This window comes from Schistocerca americana, chromosome 4 (genome assembly GCF_021461395.2).
Source record: "Schistocerca americana isolate TAMUIC-IGC-003095 chromosome 4, iqSchAmer2.1, whole genome shotgun sequence".
In the NCBI taxonomy this organism is placed as follows: domain Eukaryota; kingdom Metazoa; phylum Arthropoda; class Insecta; order Orthoptera; family Acrididae; genus Schistocerca; species Schistocerca americana.
In genome coordinates, this window is record NC_060122.1 from 136839228 (window position 1) to 136860868 (window position 21641).

A 21641-nucleotide genomic window follows, 5' to 3' on the forward strand; every position below is an offset into this window, starting at 1 on the left:
AATGGATTAATGTCGTCCAAAAGGAATTATACCTACATCAACTTATAAAAACACCTACTCGCCCATCTGTGTACAGGTTAACCGAAATTATTGCATTATGGCGTTTACATACTACAGTTTTGCTGTTTTATGTCCTATGTCATCTTTCATTAATAAAGACGGGTGCATTATGCAGCAATCGTTGTGAAAGGGCCGATATATTCTAATGGTGTAAGACAGGGCAGTGTGTTCAAACTTATATAAATCTACGCATAGTTTGTTACATTTTAGTCATAACCTGGTGCAGAGGCTTTATATTTAAGATTTTCAAACTTTCTATAAGTCTTTTGTTTTAAGATATAGCTGCATTGGTCTTTTATCTTCAACAGTCGTGGTCTCAGTTAGACATACGCAATGTTCCCTGCTATGTTGATTTGCAGCACGTTATCTAGTCCTACTTAGTTTCACGTGAGCTCCCAAGGCCCACTGCACGGCGTCCATGGAGATGAGGGGCACACCAGAGCTTATGTTAAGTCTTGGTGTTGACTTAGTACTTATGTACCGCATTTTTAAAATGTGACCACGCCTGTTCAGGCTGTTTTAGTTTTATTTCTAGTATATACCCTCATAGACAAATTATAGATTCAGGTATATCTTCTGAAGAAGCCTCTATTATTTGGGGTGAAACCTAGGTACAGGTTGGTTTCATTACCACCATTGAGGCTGATAGTATCTTATATACTAGATTGTCATGATTGCTGACTGGGTTACAATGTTGAAAGTACAAATTTTTTTAATATTAATAGAGACTTTAACCTAGACGTTCATCAATGCAAGGGTCTCCAAAGGAATTAAAAGATTGAGTTTGAGATAAATGTTTTATATAATGTTACTGAATGTGAATATTTGTATACTAAGTATGGAGAAGAAATTTGTATTGAGCTTAATAATGAATTTAAGGCTATTTTACCACATAGATATTCTAAATTAATTACTGACTGGGATTTTGAATTAACTGAAAACAAACAGATGAAAATGAAATATAAAGGAATGAAGAAACTTAAAAACAGAAGTAATGAATTTCATGATACAGAATTCATAATGTGAAAATTTTGGACTTGTTAATGAATTTATTAGTCCAGCATACGGACTCAAGGGCCCTGGAAATACAAAGAATAATACAAAGAAGCTTCATTAATAATGTGTCATTACTGTTGTTCATCATTTGAAGTAAGTTAGTTGTCTGTCAAGGAAAACGAGTTTTTTTTTTTATTGGACTGCACGAGAGAACTTAGAGATCTGTAAGTTCATGTGAATAGTGGGCGCTCTGATTACTTGATGGCAATGGGTTCCTGAGCAGTCAGCTGTAGAGGGTCGCGATCTGTATGTAATGTAATTTTAGGTGTATATGACGAGATTAGAACTTTGGATCATGTGAGCATAAACTTGAATACTCTGAGGTGCCAAAAGTCATCTCATTTTGCCCAGCATAGTGCAGCAACTCGATGTGGCATGGACTCAACGAGTAGTTGGAAGTCCCCTGCAGAAATACTGATCAGTGCTGCCACTCTAGTAGTCCATAACTGCATAATTGTTGCCTGGTGCAGGATTTTGAGTGCAAACAGACACTCCATTATGTCACAAATATGTTTGATGAGATTCATGTCGGTCAGAGTTGGTGGCCAGATCATTCGGTCAGATTGTCCAGAACATTCTTCAAATAAATTACGAACAATTGTAGCCTGGTGACATGGCGCATTGTCATCCACAAAAATTCCGTCCTTGTTTCGGAAATGCATAAATGACTGCAAATTATATCCAAGTGGGTGAACATAGCCATTTCAAGTCAATGATCTGTTCAGTTTGACTACAGGATCCAGTCCAGTTCATATAAACACAACCCACACCACCAGCTTGCAAAATGTCTTGTTGACAGCTTGGGTCCCCAACTTTGTGGGGTCTACGGCACACACTAACCCTACCATCAGCTCTTACCAGCTCCAGCTGGGTCTCATTTGACCAGACAACGGTTCTCCAGTCGTATAAGGTTCAACCTACATAGTCACGAGCCCAGGAAAGGCGGTGCAGTCGATACTTTGGTGTTAGCGTTGGTACTAGTGTTGGTCCTTGCTCACATAGCCCATTGACGCCAATTTCGCCACACTATCCTAGCGGCTACGTTTCTTGTACGTCCCACGCTAACTTCTACGTTTTGTCTCAAACAGTGTTGCTTTTCTGTTAGCACTGACAACTTAGTGCAAACGCCGCTTCTGTCGTTTAATGCAGGCCATCGGCCAGTGCGTTGTCTGTGGTGAGAGGTAACGTCTGAAATTTGGTATTCTCGGCACACTCTGAACACTGTGGATCTCGAAATATTGAATTCCCTAACGATTTCCGAAATGGAATGTCCCATGCGTCTAGCTACAACTACCATTCCGCGTTCAATGCCCGTTGGTTCCCGTCATGCAGCCATTATCACGTCGGAAACCTTCCCAGGTGAATCACGTGAGCACAAATGACACCTCCATCAATGCACCACTGTTTTGTACCTTTTAAATGCGTTAATACCGCCATCTGTAAATGTGCATGTCAGTGTATATCACCATACCACGAATTTTGTCACCTCAGCGTATTACATCACGTACTGAGCGCCCGTTAAGCAGGGAATGACCTCCATCTCTTACGTTGTCAATCTTTTTTTGTTGCAAGGGTTCACTGTTACAATTACGTCTGTAAGAGGTTGTCTGTCCTCCGTGTGTTGTGTAAGTTATAGTGGGAGAATATTCATGTTCTTGCAGTTAAACAATCTTCTAAGATTTTTTGTGGAGGAAGTGTTTACAACAGGTCTATGTTCATGTGTCCAATGCCTCCCGTGTTCGCAGTCCCTGTTGACACTGAAGTGAATGTCATTGTGACTGATAAAGAAGTCGTTGTTCTTACGTTTGAATGCTTATAGACGATACCATTTCAGCTATTCTGGCTCTGTAGACTTGGTTCAGTGAGTATGAATTCCGTCAGTCTTTCTTCGTTAGGGTTGAGCGCGCTTAAGACTTTGGGTTTGAGGTCACATCGTATATACGCACTGACTCCCGGTGCGTTTGTTTGGTCTGTCAGCCATAAGAAACATATATCTGGGAGGAAAAGAGACGCAGATGATATGAGCGGTTGTAGTCACGTTCTAAACAGGACGCTTACGTTAAGCTTTGGTAATGGGGGGAAAAGGCTTAGTTCCTCGTAATGTGTAGACAAGAATTGCACATTATAACTTGCTACTAACAGCCATGACGCATGCTTCAAGTGGCTTGAAGTACAGCGTTTGGTAAGTTCGCTCCTATCTGAGACGAACGATGCTGACCTAAGTTTCCGTGGAGTGGCATGGCTCAGGGGTTGGCCATGGTCCAAGATGGCAGATGACTTTAAGTAAAGGGGAATCTACGAAATCTTGCAGATTGTGACAGCTGGAAGAGGGTTGCTGAAAATATAAGGAAGTTGAGAAAAATTGACATGATGTCTCGTGGTATACCAGGTCTGATCACATGAAAGAATAAGAAGATGAAAAATAAGGAGAAGGTATGAGCGGTACCTTCACCAACATTATTGACAGATTGGGCAGTGCTAGATTCTCCGGATCATCGAATCCCATATGTTATGTCTGTGAATTGTTATTTAAGATTAAACTGACGATAAACGGGAGTAGTGGGTATATTGATTGGTGTAAACTGATCAACTCGAATACATATCCAAGTCCTCCTTTAAACCTTAAAGCGCTCTTCTATGGATCCTTCCAAGCACAAGTCATAGGCACAAAACTCCATTTTATCACTAGACGCAGTGAAGAAATGAATTCGTCCCCTGTGGTCTTTGTCGTGTTTGTTCCCTCCAGTAGAAAATGTATGGCAACTCTGGCCAGAATTGAACCCTGAACTTCAGGAGAACTACATGCAGGCGCAGTGACAAACGTGTGATGTCACCATACCACTCTCATCTCCTAGGCCACGCCCCCTTCCACGACACGATGCTTACCCTCATCGTCCTCCTCCTCCTCCTCCTCCTCCTCCTCCTGCCATCTCCCCTTTCCTGCCTCAGCTCCCCTCTCTTCTGCCACTTCCACTTCATTTTCTTCGTGAAGCCGGTCATCCAGAGAATATCCATAGCAGTTACAGCTGTTGCTTGTTTATCCATGTGAAAGTCAGCTTCCTTACAGCCGTATTTTTATTTTTTGTTTATATTTATCTCACGTACGTGCAATCGATTTCAAGACAACGTTGTATCCCTTTTAGGTACTTACGTAACATATGCATTATATTAAGCATGTACCTACAGATACTAGTCTACTATTTGTAAGATAACATACACAGGAAACATATATTTGACTACTATTTCATGTTTTAAATGTATGTATGAAGATTGACAACTACTGAACTAATATCTGTAAGTAGATGACAAAAGCAATGTAAATGATCACACATGTGCTTCGTATTGTGTAAGTACACTGATATAGTCGACAAAACAAAACCTTACACATGGTAAATGGCTAAGTCCCACATAAGGCATTATCGGTGTGTACAGACAAGTCACACATTGTGGCAATACTTTCGCCCCATCAATACCGACGTTGCGTTAAGGCGGTGGCACATTATCCTACCAGCGAGACGTACTATAGACAATAAGAGAAGTTAGTAGTAATTAAACGTTGTACACGGAAATAAAGGATATCGTCAGAAACAGGAAAATGTAAAGTGGTTTGACTGACAACGCTAAAAGTGGTCCGAAGGAGGTGTGAGAGTAGCTGTGCACATAGCTCAGCCTTGTCGTCCCTCACTGAACCGGAGATTGGTTCCACCAAACGGTCAATACTTTTTGTTATGTCTCCGTCATACTAGGTACCAATGGCCTTTCTGTTGTCTTTCCTCTTTTCTTCATAAGAACAATATAGTTGCAGTGATCTTCAAGAGAAGTATTGTAATAGGAGATTGTATCACAAAATTTTAAACAGAATTCATACAAGTTGTTTTAAGGGTATTTGTTTTATAAAGCGAAGAGAATATCATTACTTTGGGTAGTAAGTGATTTAAGATCGATCAGACTTCTTGTCTATATGCTTAAAATTATTCACAAATAAATATAGATGAGACTTAGTAACAGAAAGTAAATGTTTAACTATGACGTCATAAATTTTGCGCTCAAAGTACAACTATAAACTGAATTTCAAGTTGTTTTGAGTGCAAGTGTTTGTAAGGTTGTAGTACCTGCAGCTGAGTTGTTTCAACAATGTTCATTCACTGTAGTGAACTGTGCTTCAGGCCGAACAAAGAATATCGTTTATTCCTAATATGCGGTAACATAGGATGCAAAACCATCTAGTATTGCAGAACGCTAGCTTACGTTACGATAACTTCAGATTGCCGCCGTAGCTGCTTGACTCAGACTCATAGATTTGCCTTGTGAAGCCATCTGGTGATGATCCTATTGCGCTAGTACTTGACGGGCATCGTATCGCATATTTGTGGTAGACAAGGGAAGAGAAAACCGTGTCCTCGTCATCTATGTATCACCACGTTTCACGCATAAAATGCAGCACCTTGCGTGGAATTCATGGAGCCGTTTGAAAGAGCGGCATATATGAGAGCAGTGGCAATGGAAAATGCTGTAAACGGTCTGGAAAACAGGCATGCGCTTACAGGTAATTACTTCGCAATGCAACAGGCGTCTTATAAACGAGATGCAAGTAACGGAGTAAATGGTGTCCGGCCAGCTCCCAACATCTGCAAGCCACATCAAGAGGCATTAGCTCTAGAAAAATCAGCACGTTCTGAATCTGTTAAATTGTTAACATTACTGTCCATGAAGGAACGTTTGAAACAATTCAAAGAGAATGAAATCAAATGTGACAAAATCGAAAGTTTAGTTCTTGAAAAAGAAAACAAGAAAATCACAGTGAACATAATCTTCCAGCGATTTGGAGACCGACTGGACAATGCTTCAGTCTAAATGCACAGTCTAAATAAGAAGACACTGAATGCATATTATGCATTGGTCATTTCACTAAAGTTTGAAGAAGAGAAATGAGCGCAGTGCTTGGAATGCTATCCTTGGTCTCCCAAGCAATGTTAAAGAGAGAAAGAGCTTTTTCATGCCCCATCTGGCCACGCGGGGTAGCTGAATTCAAAAATGAAATTTACTCTTACATAGGTCAATATAAACATATGCCCGCCCGGCTAGCCGCGAGGTATAAAGCGCTGCTTCCCGAGCGGGAAGGCAGGCCGGGTCCCCGGCACGAAACCGCCCGGCGAATTTGTGTCGAGGTTCGGTGTGCCGGCCAGCCTGTGGATGGTTTTTAAGGTGGTTTTCCATCCGCCTCGGCGAATGCGGGCTGGTTTCCCTCATTCCGCCTCAGTTACACTATGTCGGCGATTGCTGGGCAAACATTGTCTCCACGTACGCGTACACCATAATTATTCTACCACGCAAACACATTGGGATTAAACTCGTCTGGTATGGGACGTTCCTGGGGTGGGGTGGGTGGGTGGGGGTGGACGGGAGAGGGGTTCTCAACTGGTCGGGGGCCGAACAGAAAAATAACCCTGGGTTCGGTGTGGAGTGGCGGTGGCGTTGGTGGACTGCTGTGGCCTGTTGTGGGGTTGTGGACTATGGCGGGACGAAGCCTCTCCGTCGTTTATAGATCCCCAGTTCAATACACAATATAAAGATTTAAGTTCCGAGAAGTTCGCAGTCAGTAACTTTGTTTTGGAGATAGCATATCTTCACGAAGGATTTGAGAAACTCGTTTCATCCAAGTTAATCAGAGCAACATTCTGAAGCCGTCAGACAAAATCTCAGCCTTCAGAAAGAAACTACCGTTATGGAAGAAAAAGTTGGATCGTAATCATGTATTTTCCGTGCTCTTCACACGATTTTAGAAGACAATGACCTTCATATGAGTGAGGAGTTGAAGCCAAGATTTGTGAACAATCTGACTGATCTCAGTGGTTAGGTTCTGAAGAAATTTCCAGGACGAGTTGACGAACACAACTGGATTCTTTCGCTACAGAACATACATAAACACTTACCACTGAAGAACAAGAGCAATTTTTTAATATTTCTTCAGGAGACCTGTTGTATTCTAAGCTCATTTAAACATCACTACGAGGCGGAATCCAGTATTTTCTGCACTGGTGCTTTCATCTGGAAAGTAAGAGTAGAACATCTTTGCACCACTAGGTGGTGAGAGCTCCATATCTGATGAGTCAGTGTGCGGAGTGGCAGTCAACTGGGAGGACGTTTTGCGTGTCCACAGTGATTTCTGTAATACTCTGTGTTTGGTGTGTGGCGGTTTTACGATAGATCCACGAACTGAACAGCACATGTGTATCATATTCCAAGTGAATCTCGGGAAAAGTGCTATGGAGACCCTTGCAATGATTCAGCAAGTGCTTGGGGGGGACAGAGCATAAGCCGTACGAGTGTGTTTGAGTGGCATGCTCTGTTCAGGGCAGGCAGTACAGACGTCGAAGATGATGCTCACACTGGAAGGCCCGTTAGCAGCACAACGCCAGAAATTGTTGCCAAACTTCAACAATTGGTTCGTGCGGATGGACGTCGAACCATTCGAGACCCTGCGGATGAAGTGGGTATTGGTTATGGGACATGTCAATGATTGTTGACTGATGAATTGAGCATGCATCGTGTCGCCGCAAAATTTGTGCCAAGGATCTTGACTGCCGATCAGAAGGCACAGCGTGTTGAAGTGTGAACGGACCTTCGTCAGACCGCATCTGATGATCCAGCCTTCCTGTCACGGGTTATCACCGGCGGCGAGAGCTGGATTTACGGTTATGACCCAGAAAGAAAGCAACAATCGTCCCAGTGGAAGAGCCTGGGCTCTCCGTGACCCAAAAGAGTGAGACAGGTGAAGAGCAAAGTGAAGGGCATGATCGTCGTTTTCTTTTATACCAAGGGAATTGTGCACAAAGAATTCGTTCCACCCAACGAAACAGAGAATTCCGCGTACTACTGTGACGTTTTGCGACCGCTCCTAGTAGATAGTGTCGGAAGTGCCATGCGGCTTTTCGCGGATGATGCTGTAGTATACAGAGAAGTTGCAGCATTAGAAAATTGTAGCGAAATGCAGGAAGATCTGCAGCGGATAGGCACTTGGTGCAGGGAGTGGCAACTGTCCCTTAACATAGACAAATGTAATGTATTGCGAATACATAGAAAGAAGGATCCTTTATTGTATGATTATATGATAGCGGAACAAACACTGGTAGCAGTTACTTCTGTAAAATATCTGGGAGTATGCGTGCGGAACGATTTGAAGTGGAATGATCATATAAAATTAATTGTTGGTAAGGCGGGTACCAGGTTGAGATTCATTGGGAGAGTGCTTAGAAAATGTAGTCCATCAACAAAGGAGGTGGCTTACAAAACTCTCGTTCGACCTATACTTGAGTATTGCTCATCAGTGTGGGATCCGTACCAGATCGGTTTGACGGAGGAGATAGAGTAGATCCAAAGAAGAGCGGCGCGTTTCGTCACAGGGTTATTTGGTAACCGTGATAGCGTTACGGAGATGTTTAATAAACTCAAGTGGCAGACTCTGCAAGAGAGGCGCTCTGCATCGCAGTGTAGATTGCTCGCCAGGTTTCGAGAGGGTGCGTTTCTGGATGAGGTATCGAATATATTGCTTCCCCCTACTTATACCTCCCGAGGAGATCACGATTGTAAAATTAGAGAGATTAGAGCGCGCACGGAGGCTTTCAGACAGTCGTTCTTCCCGCGAACCATACGCGACTGGAACAGGAAAGGGAGGTAATGACAGTGGCACGTAAAGTGCCCTCCGCCACACACCTTTGGGTGGCTTGCGGAGTATAAATGTAGATGTAGATGTAGAACGTGCGGCGACAACGGCCCGGACTTGGGCGTCAAGGGAACTGGCTGCTGCGTCACGACAACGCACTCTGTGACACGTCCTTGTTCATCAGGACCTTTTTGGCAAAAAAACAACATGGCGGTTGCACCCCACCCACCGTACTCGCCAGATTTGGCACCTTGCGACTTCGCGCCATTCCCAAAACTGAAACTCAAGCTGAGAGGCCGTCGGTTCGACGCTCTAGAGAGGATTCAAGAAGCATCGCTGGCGGTGATAAACACCCTCAAAGAACAGGACTTTCAACAGATGGCAGCACCAGTCCGGAAAATTTTGGATACCACTCGTACTTTAGTTTTGAGCTTGGTGAAGCAGGAGTATGTGGTTGGAAGTAAGGACATAATGCTTTTTTTCTTTTGTACCTTTTGTTGCATCCTCATGTGAGGTAAGTTTTTCAGTGCTGGCAGTTGTCGACAAGAAATACAGCTTGCGGATGAATGTGAAGAATGAGATTGAAGTCACAGTTTACAGTCTTCTGCAGAGGTTTAAAGAACAGATGGTGAACAATAAAATGTTATAATCTTAAAAGCAACAAAATGAATTTTCAGTCTCCAACGGAGTGTGTGTATGTGCTGATTTGAAACTTTCTGGCAATCAAAAGTGTGTACCGGAATGGGACATGAACCAAGGTACCAGGTTCAAGTCCCGATAAGGGGTACTGATTTAATCTGCAAGGAAGTTTTACATTAAAAACGTATTAAAATGTATTATGTCAACAATAAATAGAACAGTGACTACTCTCTTTTTCGACACAAGTTTATTCGCCGTACATTTCGGATCGAATGTCAAGCGCAAAATGAGCCATAGATGTGTATGTTCAGGTCAAGGCAGCTGTGGACCCTTAACCACTGCCTTACCTAACCAGTATTTCACACCTTTTTCTCTACACATTGCATGTTGTGTTTCGATAGTGTACTTTTTCCCTTCAGTCCCGTGAATTTAGAAATAATATCCCTCGATATTTCATCTTTCGTTCAGCCCACGTTATTTTCATTGATGCATAGGAAGTTACATCTGTTGTCTTCGTGGTAACACGAATTGTCAAATCACGTATGCACATCACTTTTAATAATCCATAAATAATTTAGGTACTTAACACACATATATAGGTTAATGTGTCAAGTAACATATTTTAACATTTCTTTGTCTCTGATTTCTTCAACATACCTCCATAATGAAAACCTACAAGTGCAACACCACACCTAAACTAGGTTGCATGGTGTTCACGCCCCAGAAGAAATAAAAAATAGGAGTTACGTTTTAGGCAACAAAAAGGGGAGTGTCATTCCGATGAGTTGAATTGCGCGACTGGTGCTCAAACAGTAGATTATTTTATGGACCACTCGTACCATTCAACTTTTAGATCACTTTAATTACTTGGTTGTAGAACGTTGCAGCATTCGGATGTTGTAAGTACATCGCAAGATACTCTCGATTGTTGATACATCCAAACAATTCCGTTCCTCAGTCCATTGACCTCCCATCAACGAAAAAAATTCTCTCAGCTTTAGAATTCTGTACTGCAACTGAATACATATAAAGTCAAACGGACTCACTTAGAGGAGACGCACCATGGGACATTTTAATTCCTAGTGTCTATTCTTTTACAAATAAATTCATAAAACTTTGTCAGCTTGGCCAGGAAGGATGGAGGATTCATACTCGTAGCAATGGAAATTCAAAAATATAAAAGAATAAATTTTTTTACGTGTGAAATTTCATCATTTTTTCACTTACTATTGGCTATATTTATTGCTGTAGGTACACTTTTATTCATAAGTAAGAGATTTTTCGATGAATATTGCACAGCATAAAAACCATACTTATATGTGTATGAAACTCTAGAATTTATGTAATTTATGAAAAAAAATGAATGAGCTATTACATTTTAAACTTCTCTCTCTCTTTGTCTCTTTCTCTCTGCTTGTGTGTGTTTGTGTGTGGGCGCGCGCGCACGCTCGATTAGGGTAAGTGTGGCTGACAATGAGATGTTCTCTCAAACTTTCGGTAAAATGTGGAAGAGTTTCGTAATGCTGGAAGTCTATTGCAGCCTGTGTGGCCATAGGTAGATCCTTAAGGTGTTCAATAAACGAATTTTCGAAAAACAGATGTAATTATGTTCCATCATTCGTTATTCTAAAATGACTGGACCTATTATCATGCTATTTATCAAATGGCTCTGAGCATTATGGGACTCAACTGCTGAGGTCATAAGTGTAGTGTTGGCAGAAGAGCCAACACTGTTTTTCTTGAGGAGGCCGAAATGCACGCGTTTAATTACACGCTGACTGGCGTGAGGTCTGGAACAGGACAATATCTTGAGAATTGCAAATAAAGTACGTAGATGATGTAATACTTAACTTTAATTCACAATTGTAGAACATCTCTCGTTACGGTACATGCTTCATAATATTAATTATCAACTGCTATGGCGCCTTGCTAGGTCGTAGCAAATGACGTAGCTGAAGGCTATGCTAACTATCGTCTCGGCAAATGAGAGCGTATCGGTCAGTGTAGCTTCGCTAGCAAAGTCGGCTGTACAACTGGGGCGAGTGCTAGTACGTCTCTCTAGACCTGCCGTGTGGTGGCGCTCGGTCTGCTATCACTGACAGTGGCGACACATGGGTCCGACGTATACTAATGGACCGCGGCCGGTTTAAAGGCTACCACCTAGCAAGTGTGGTGTCTGGCGGTGACACCACAATAAGTCCCCTAGAACTTAGAACTACTTAAACCTAACTAACCTAAGGACATCACACACATCCATGCCCGAGGCAGAATTCGAACCTGCGACCGTAGCGGTCGCGCGGTTCCGGACTGTAGCGCCTAGAACCGCTCGGCCACACCGGCCGGCCTGAGCTACCTATCATACCACACCAAACAGTGATAGAAAAAGCTTACTTGGAAACTGGTGTCCGCTGTAGAATGTGTTTTTTTTTTTTTCTCCGTCCATCGATGACTCGTATGTGTGTGGTATTGGTTCCATTTCGAGTAAATTTGGATTCATCAGTAAATAGTATTACTGGAAGCAAATGACGACTGTCATTTTTAAGCAGTGATAAAAGACAAGGCGTGCTGCGTTGTCACCAATGAGTAGGTTGCGGACCTGTTGTAATGTTCGCCATATTCTTGTTCGTTGGTCAATGATATGTGCAGAAAGTTGCCGTGTGCCGGTAGCAGGGCTAAATTTCACTTCTAAACAACATACTGCTGTTCCTGCACAGGTTGTTGACGTTCAGAACAAGAAAAATGGGAGCTAGGAAGAATACGTGCTTCACGCAACGTGCTGAAAACTCTCGCAAACGCACTACGCTCAGAAATTCGTAGTGTCGGGAGGCGCCGACGGTATTATTGGAGATCAGGAGCATTATAATCGCACAAGCCGTGAAAATACACCATATCTGTATATTCCGCATTAGCTGGACTGAGGCATTTTAACCAGCCTGTGTAGAAACACAGTTAACCGATGCATCTCTCTGATACACTCTCAATTCCTCACAAAATGTCACTCATAATACACCATGGGCAAATGCGCGTTCCACGTTAACTTCCGGTACCATCGTTGTGGGAGTGGCCGTGCGAAAGAGGCAGATGAGCGTGTAGAGGTTCAGGAAGCCCCACTGCCCATGTTATTAGGTCAATAGCATGAAGTTTCAGAAGGCACTGGAAACCAAATTAATAGAACAATCTAAACCGTGTGCATAGGACATGTCAACTGTGATTAAGGAAAGTGTAATCATAATCTCTCCACTGGCAAAAGTTTCCGTATTAGCCAGCCAGTCAAATCACAAAGAGGTAGATGACCATGTCAAAAAGATTAAGTAACCAGTGAAAGAGTTGTATTCAACAAGTCAAATAGTGATATCAGAAGTCTCAATGTGGAATGCAAAATAGAAAACCTGGAAAGGGAAATGAAAAGGCCCAAAGTGTACATAGACTTTTTCAGAGAAATGAAATGGAAGTTGGATACAATTTTCTGGTCAAATGAATATAGGGTAATATCAACAGCAGCAGGAGCAAGTTTCAATATGAATAGGAACGTAAAGTAGAGACACGAATGAAATAGAAAGCCGAAAATTCCATTTTGCTAAGACGTAAATTATCGACTGAAATGACGAGCGTATCTTCCAGAACAGAGCAAAACAAGAATAATCCCCAGGGAGAAGTCCAGAAACAAAGAAGGCAGCCGCGCGGTCTCAGGCGTCTTGTCACAGTCCGCGCGGCTTCCCCCCGTCGGAGGTTCGAGTCCTCCCTCGGGCATGGCTGTGTGTTTCGTCCTTAGAGTAAGTTACATTAAGTTAGATTAAATAGTGTGTAAACTTAGGGACCGGTGACCTCAGCAGTCTGGTCTCATAAGATCTTACCACAAATTTCTAACTTTCCAAAGAAGGCAGCTTACAAAAGTCTCGCTGGATCAATACCTCAATATTGTTCATCAGTATGGAACTGTACTACACTACTGGCCATTACAATTGCTACACCAAGAAGAAATGCAGATGATAAACGGGTATTCATTGGACAAATATATTATACTAGAACTGACATGTGATTATATTTTCACGCAATTTGGGTGCATAGATCCTGAGGAATCATTACCCAGAAAAACCACCTCTGGCCGTAATAACGGCCTTGATACGCCTGGGCATTGAGTCAAACAGAGCTTGGATGGCGTGTACAGGTACAGCTGCCCATGCAGCTTCAACACGATACCACAGTTCATCAAGAGTAGTGACTGGCATATTGTGACGAGCCAGTTGCTCGGCCACCTTTGACCAGACGTTTTCAATTGGTGAGAGTCGAACTTTTCTGTATCCAGAAAGGCCCGTACAGGACCTTCGATACGCGGTCGTGCATTATCCTGCTGAAATGTAGGGTTTCGCAGGGATCGAATGAAACGTAGAGCCACAGGTCGTAACACATCTGAAATGTAACGTCCACTGTTCAAAGTGCCGTCAATGCGAACAAGAGGTGACCGAGACGTGTAACCAATGGCACCCGATACCATCACGCCGGGTGATACGCCAGTATGGCGATGACGAATACACGCTTCCAATGTGCGTTCATTGCGATGTCGCCAAACACGGATGCGACTATCATGATGCTGTAAACAGAACCTGATTTCAGGTTTTGCCATTCGTGCACCCAGGTTCGTCGTTGAGTACACCATCGCAGGCGCTCCTGTCTGAGATGCAGCGTCAAGGGTAACCGCAGCCATGTTCTCCGAGCTGATAGTCCATGCTGCTGCAAACCTCGTCGAACTGTTCGTGCAGATGATTGTTGTCTTGCAAACGTCCCCATCTGTTGACTCAGGGATTGAGACGTGGCTGCACGATCCGTTACAGCCATGCGAATAAGATGCCTGTCATCTCGACTGCTAGTGATACGAAGCCGTTGGGATCCAGCACGGCGTTCCGTATTACCCTCCTCAACCCATCGATTCCATATTCTGCTAACAGTCATTGGATTTCGACCAACGCGAGCAGAAATCTCGCGATACGATAAACCGCAATCGCGATAGGCTACAATCCGACCTTTATCAATGTCGGAAACGTGATGGTACGCATTTCTCCTCCTTACACGAGGCATCACAACAACGTTTCACCAGGCAACGCCGGTCAACTACTGTTTGTGTATGAGAAATCGGTTGGAAACTTTCCTCGTGTCAGCACGTTGTAGGTGTCGCCACCGGCGTCAACCTTGTGTGAATGCTCTGAAAAGCTAATCAGTTTCATATCACAGCATCTTCTTCCTGTCGGTTAAATTTCGCGTCTATAGCACGTCATCTTCGTGGTGTAGCAATTTTAATGGCCAGTAGTGTAGATAGGATTGGCACAGGAAACAGACAAGATCCAAATAGGAGCAGAGCGTTTAGTTACAAATTCATCCAGCAAGCTCGAAAGAGTCATGGAGACATTCAGCCAACTCCAGTGGCAGACGGTGCAAGGGATGCCCTGTGCATCTCGGTACTGTTTACTGTCAAAAGTTTCGAGACGTACGTTTCTAGAAGAGTATCAGTATGTTGTACGCTCCTACGAATATCTCGCGAAACGTCTACGAAGTTATAATTTCGAGCTTACACGGAAGCTTACCAGCAATGTTTCTCCCAACGAACTTTTCGCGACTGGAATAGGGAAGGGCGGAGTAGTAGTGGTACATAAAGTACCCTCCTCCATACGCTGTAGGGTGGCTTCCGGAATATAGGCGTGGATGCAGATGTAGAAAACTCAAAGTTATTGTCACTACGTCGAGTTTGCGCTCCTCTGTCCTGACGGGCTCACGCCTGAGTCGAGGCCTTCACTCAACGTTAACGGACCGCAAGCTCGTACCTGCTGACCAGTGGCCGCAGGTGGGCGCCGTCCTGCGGTCCGCCTACGCCGCCAGAGCCCGCCGCTTCCCGTAAGTGGCCGCCAAGAGACAGACTGGTCGTCACTTCTGTGAACACGCGCGTTTCCTTGGGGCAATCGCTTCTGGTGATTCAGCGGAAACACAGAAGACTTCGGACCACTGTTTGTAGCTACCGCAAAAATGCCGCTGCCGGCGTTGGAATTTCCTTTGCGGCCTATTCAGGTGATTTGGTTTTCTTCTGGGAAGGTCTTGATTCCCTATCACGCAAATCAACATCGGAATAACGTTCATTATACGTTGCAACGACGGAATATCACGTTTCCTAGAACTCCTTAGATGCTAGGAAATAAAGTGTGGCAGGTACAATTCCCACTGTTGTGATATAACCGCAGTGTTTCTCAACGAACGACAAAGATACTTAAGCTATGGTCCTGGTGGCCGTGAATGGTCAGTGATTAACAAGTGTTTTAAGTGTCTAATGACAAGCAATGGAACAGTGACTTATGCTTGCATTAGATAGCACACTGACATGTAGTTGTCATGATTATAGATAAAGGAGCATTAATTCCAGAAAAAATACCGGATTTTTCTAGATTCTTTTGCTCCACATGCTGCCCGAAGAAATGCTAAGCGAAGTTTTGTTGACAAAGTAAAAAAATTAATGGAAAGCTAACAGTCCACACAAACAGCTAAACACATATTAACTAAAGCGCAAATATCAAAATTGTCTGACGGTACAATGACAAAACCTGAGCTTCCTCATAATACTGACGTTAATGTGGCTTACATGCCTTAGAAATTTCTAATGAGAGCATTATAAATATTTACACAATAGAGGTGCAAAATGTTCGATGGAACAGTTTCGATTAAAATATCTTGATGTCAAACACCCAAAGCATGATCACAAAACTTTTTCTATTGTGATCCAATGTTTTTTCAGTAACTCACCTGCACCATAAGACAGATTAGTTAACACATCAAGTGTACGTAAAAAGAGCTTTTTTTAAAAATAAGAACATGGAAACACTGTCAATAGACTTCATAAGCATTTAACTGACAAGGATCGCAATAAAAAGAAGCAAATACGCCAAACTAAATTCACATCATCATTTGCAAAATAGAATCAGTGTAACGTCAGACCTGTCAGGAAAGTAACTGTGACATGAATGGAAGTTTAAGAAATTGAATAATACGTTCATGTCTCGTTTCAAACCAGATTCAGTAAGTCGTCGACAGTGTTATAATCGCCACTCGAAGCAATAAAACACGAAGTGGCAACTTCATACATAAAAGAAACTGCAACGGCTAACAAGATACAGTTCCCACAAATACTCAGCTAAGGAACTCCTCTTACACCTTTGATGTGACCCACCTAAACCCATACCAACTGTATTGGTTTGTCGCTGTAATTATCCACATTATATTAAACGTAAATTTAATGGCACTTTAACGATAGCAAAGAAGGACCTTTACAGAATATGTAGGGCATTATCAAAGCTCAAAACTCGAGTTCACCACCTTTTAATCACAGCACAGTGAAAATTCAAATGAAATGACATCATTACCAATCAGTTTCCTGGCAATCTCAGAATAAATGGCTTTTCCTGAAGTGAATAACGTTCTTTCCATTTAGAGGTATCGCTATTCAAAAAAATTTAAGTGTCCTCTGGAGGATTATTTGTTCATAATGAATTAACTACACGCTCGTAAAAGTTAAAGATTCACTTCTTGTGTGATGTCACAATGGTTTGATTTTTTACCGTTTTGTTAGGTTAGAGAAAGAAACGAAAGAAAATAGTTTTATCACCAAGAGAATACTATTAGCAATCAGTGGCCACTGATCTGTATCAGCATTGTATGGAGCATATTGAGAATTTGTGTGGGACAGATTTGAAGCCAAGTCCTTTACTTACTAGCCAGATGCGCTGACCACTACGCCATCCAGACACAACTTATACCTCACACGCTGCTAATGTAGTATCCCTGCTCATTAGCCTTACAACTCGCCGCATCTCGCAGATTACCATAACAGTTGGAACTCTGTGTACATCTACACTGAAGGCATCATTGGCTGTTGTCGCCTTAATTAAATATGTGGTATCTGCAGTTATATGCGGTCCACCACGAATTCCTCTCCTGTGCCAATCTCTTCATCTCAGAGTAGTGCCTGAAACCTACTTTCTCAATTACTTAATGGATGTATTCCAATCTCTGTTTTCCCCTACAGTGTTTACCCTCTGCTCCTCCTCCTAGTACAATGGGAGTTGTTCCCTGATGTGCTAAAAGATGTCCTACCACCATATCTCTTCTTGTCAGTGTTTTCCATGTATTCCTTTCTCCGCCGATTTTCCACAGATCCTCTTCATTCCTCACCTTATCAGTCTACCTAATTTTCAACATTCATCTGTAGCACCACATCTTAAATGCTTAGATTCTCTTCTGTTCCGGTTTTCCCACAGTCCATGTTTCCCGACCATACAACGCTGTTCTCCAAAAGTACATTCTAAGAAATTTCTTCCTAATATTACGGCCTAAGCTTGATACTAACAGATTTCTCTTGGCCTGGAATGCCCTTTTTGCCAGCGCTTTTCTGCTCTTTATGTCCTCCTTGCTTCCTAGCTAGCGGAATCCTGAACTCCGTCTACTTCGTGACCAGAAATCCTGATGTTTCCTCGCTGTTTTCGTCTTTCTACAATGTACTCTCAGTCCATATTCTACGTTGCAAAATAAGACCCGGACAGAGCAGCCATCCACGGGTCTGTTGTGGTGCGAGTGTCCAGCTGTCACGCACCGACACTCGCTGGTGCGAGTTCCACCACCAGAGGCTGGCATCCACCGAAAGTAGCTCGGCAGTCATCAGCACTACTGGCATTGTCCACGAGTGGCTGTGTCCCCCAAACTGGACCACCCTCTGCAGCTTAACCTACTGGAGTCAGCACTGCGTGGCGCTGACGTCAGCGTGTGGTAGCTGCCACGTGGCGTCCTCAGCGTGTGCTGCGACTGGACGTGGCCACCACCTTCACCAAGAGGGTACCAGTGACGTCAAGTAAGTGCTAATGAAATGTTTTGCATTTAGAAGAGGCTACCAAGACCCCACCACACTATCACAGACCAACCCAGCTCAGAAGTGGTCCTAACCCAAGAGCACTTCATGTGGGGTCAGCTGCAGGAAATTCAATTTGTCACCACTTCAACATCTATAAAACCACTGTGAATTGCTTAGCGGAGGCTGCTTCCCATTGTAGCACATAATAGGGTTTCTTCTCATTCCATTCGCTTATGGAGCACTGGAGGAATAAATACTGAAAATTGTCTCCGCAAGCTTCGAGGACCCTGCGGAAGCTAGACGTAGGGATTGTGATATATATATATATATATATATATATATAGTTTCCTTACTTAACGGTGGTTCCTGAAACTGTGTAGGCAGACTCTCAGAGGCACTTTGCATCTACCTTCAAGTCTCAGCCAGTTCAGGATTTTGAGCACCTCATAAAGGAATGCCAGAATTAGATTTTCACTCTGCAGCGGAGCAGGGGAGCTTCTGTAAAGTTTGGAAGGTAGGAGGCGAGATGCTGGCAGGAGTAAAGCTGTGAGGACGGGGCGTGAGTCGTGCTTGGGTAGCTCAGTCGGTAGAGCACTTGGCCGCGAAAGGCAAAGGTCCCGAGTTCGAGTCTCGGTCCGGCACACAGTTTTAATCTGCCCGGAAGTTTCACAAAGAAATGGTCAGACTTGTTATGTCGAAACCAGTTTTGAGTTACTTACCACTGTGAGCTAACGTTGAAAATATCTGTATGCAATATATTAGCTGTTGACACGATCTGGAAGTCTGTAAAAAGCTTTTTGAAGTAAGACATTTGTCGCTTAGTTAGCGCGTTTATAACAGCCTATTATACAGCGCTGACCTCTCTCGCAACGTTACGTCAACGCCATCTAGGAACAAGTCGGCGTTAGCCACGCGCCGTCCTCTTGCCACAGCAATGAGAGAGGTGATTCGCCGAGTGAAAGCGATCGTGAGATAACTAAACATACGTTGACAAGTACAACGGACATGTTTCCTACAACATTCTTTCCCACTTGCTATCGAAAAGATACATGTAAATATACGGTTTAGAACACGTCAGAATTAATTTTATTTCTTTTAACGACCGCGAAAATGCGAAATATTGATGCTATATTCCAAACATACATTTTTGTGCACCCAAAATATACAAATAAAGACCACATATCACAGCCTTGCGGGTCATAAACGTTATTAGACGTCCTTGGACAAAATTTAACGGTGTGGAAAATGAATGAGGTCTAATATTAGTATATTTCGTGGAGTGCCACACATATTTAATCAAATTTTAAAACCGTAGAGAGGAAAGTGATAATGTACTACTGATAAGAACACGGTGGTAGACTGGAAACTGCAGTGATGTGCACACACTTATTTCCCCTGTTAGTTTCCTGTATAATGCCTTCCACTGAGGGAAAAATTCGCTATATAATGGTTGAATTAAGTCCGTCATGCCGGCTGAAACCTGAAGTATCTCTACTTCTTTATCAAGGTGAGCTCGAAATACAGCTTTTAATGAAGCAGAACTTTTATGACCTACCACATATCTATATCTAGAAGGAGAAGAGAGCTGTTCTCGCAGAACAGAAGAAAACCATGACGTAGTAAAAGCTTCTATCATTACGATTTGAATTACTTCATTTTCCGACCTGTTCCTCGATAAAGATTATGTTATATTTGCTCCTACAATTTTGTCTGATCTTTTGAAGTGACTAATCTAACTTTGAGAGGCTGTAAATTCTTTAGCGCCTGTCGGCCTTAGCAATATCTAACGCCCAGTAAATTAAAACTGTATCGCTGACACTAAACGACTTTTGTCTGGCTGCGGTAGACAGTTTAAAAAGTCGCGCATTTAAATCCGCCGAAAGTTTGAGTCGACTCTTCCTTTTTCCATCTATACAATGCACATTTCGAACGGAAAAAGCGACGTACATTTTCAATCAATACCTAACCGCTTTTTTTTTTTTTTTTTTTTTTTTTGTCTGATAAGGTAATTTGAGTTCCTGGTGCGGCTTTCGGAGATAATTGATGACTATATGTGGCACTGTAACTCGAAGAGTCTTCATAAGTAAGACTTTCTTCAGTTTCTTCGTCTATGTATTCGCAATTCCAATATTATGTGCTTTAGCTGTTTCTAGCCACATGTCTGCGCTATTTACATGTTCGTCTAAAGGCTAAACTACCGTTTAGCATATCAGATAGTCTTCATCTGATTTGGCGTCTGTTCTATATCTCCACAGCGAAGATCAAAACATTTACAACTATCGCCAGCACCTGTGAGAGGAGACAAAATGTTCAACGTAAAGTAGTTTGCCGAGTACGAGTATTTAAGGTGTTTCATAATTCGTGTTACGCACTTCTAGAAGTTGTAATGGGGACGTATTACATCAAGTTTTATGTAGGAACGCATGTCCGGAAACGTCATCCAACGACGCTACAGAACGTCAAAGTTCTGTAAACGTATTTATACATACGGCAATTCCATGATGATGTTACAAATTTTCTCGGATTTTTTTACACTCTACAGCTGCCTCTGGTACTTTGGAAGTTATTCCGTGATGTCTTAACAGATGTCCTATCATCCTGCTCCTTCTCGTTGTCAGTGTTTTCCATATATTCCTTTCCTCTCCGATACTGCGCAGAAGCTCCTCATTCCTTATATTATCAGTCCACTTAATTTTCAACATTCCTTTGTGGCACCACATCTCAAATACTTCGATTCCATTCTTTTCTGGTTTTCCCACAGTCCGTGTTTCACTAACGTACAATGCTGTACTTCAAACGTAAATTCTCAGAACTTTCTTCCTTAAATTAAGGCTTACGTTTGGTAATAGTAGTCTGCTTTGATGTTGTTGTGGTTGGCAGGAGAGCCAATACCGTGTTACTAGAGGAGGCCGAAAGGCACGCGTTTTAGCTCACGCAGGCTGGCGTGAGGTCTGGAACAGGACAAGGAAATTAGAATTTAGAAAAACGGACGTAGCTGGTGGAATACTTAACTTTAATCCATTAATGATGAACGTCGCTCTTGACGGTACATGATTCACAATATCAATAGTAACTGAATATGGCGCCTTGCTAGGTCGTAGAAAATGACGTAGCTGAAGGCTATGATAAACTATCGTCTCGGCAAAAGAGAGCGTATTTTGTCAGTGAACCATCGCTAGCGAAGTCGGTTGTACAAGTGGGGCGAGTGCTAGGAAGTCTCTCTAGACCTGCCGTGTGGCGGCGTTCGGTCTGCAATCACTGAGAGTGGCGACACGCGGGTCCGACGTATACTAACGGACCGCGGCCGATTTAAAGGCTACCACCTAGCAAGTGTGGTGTCTG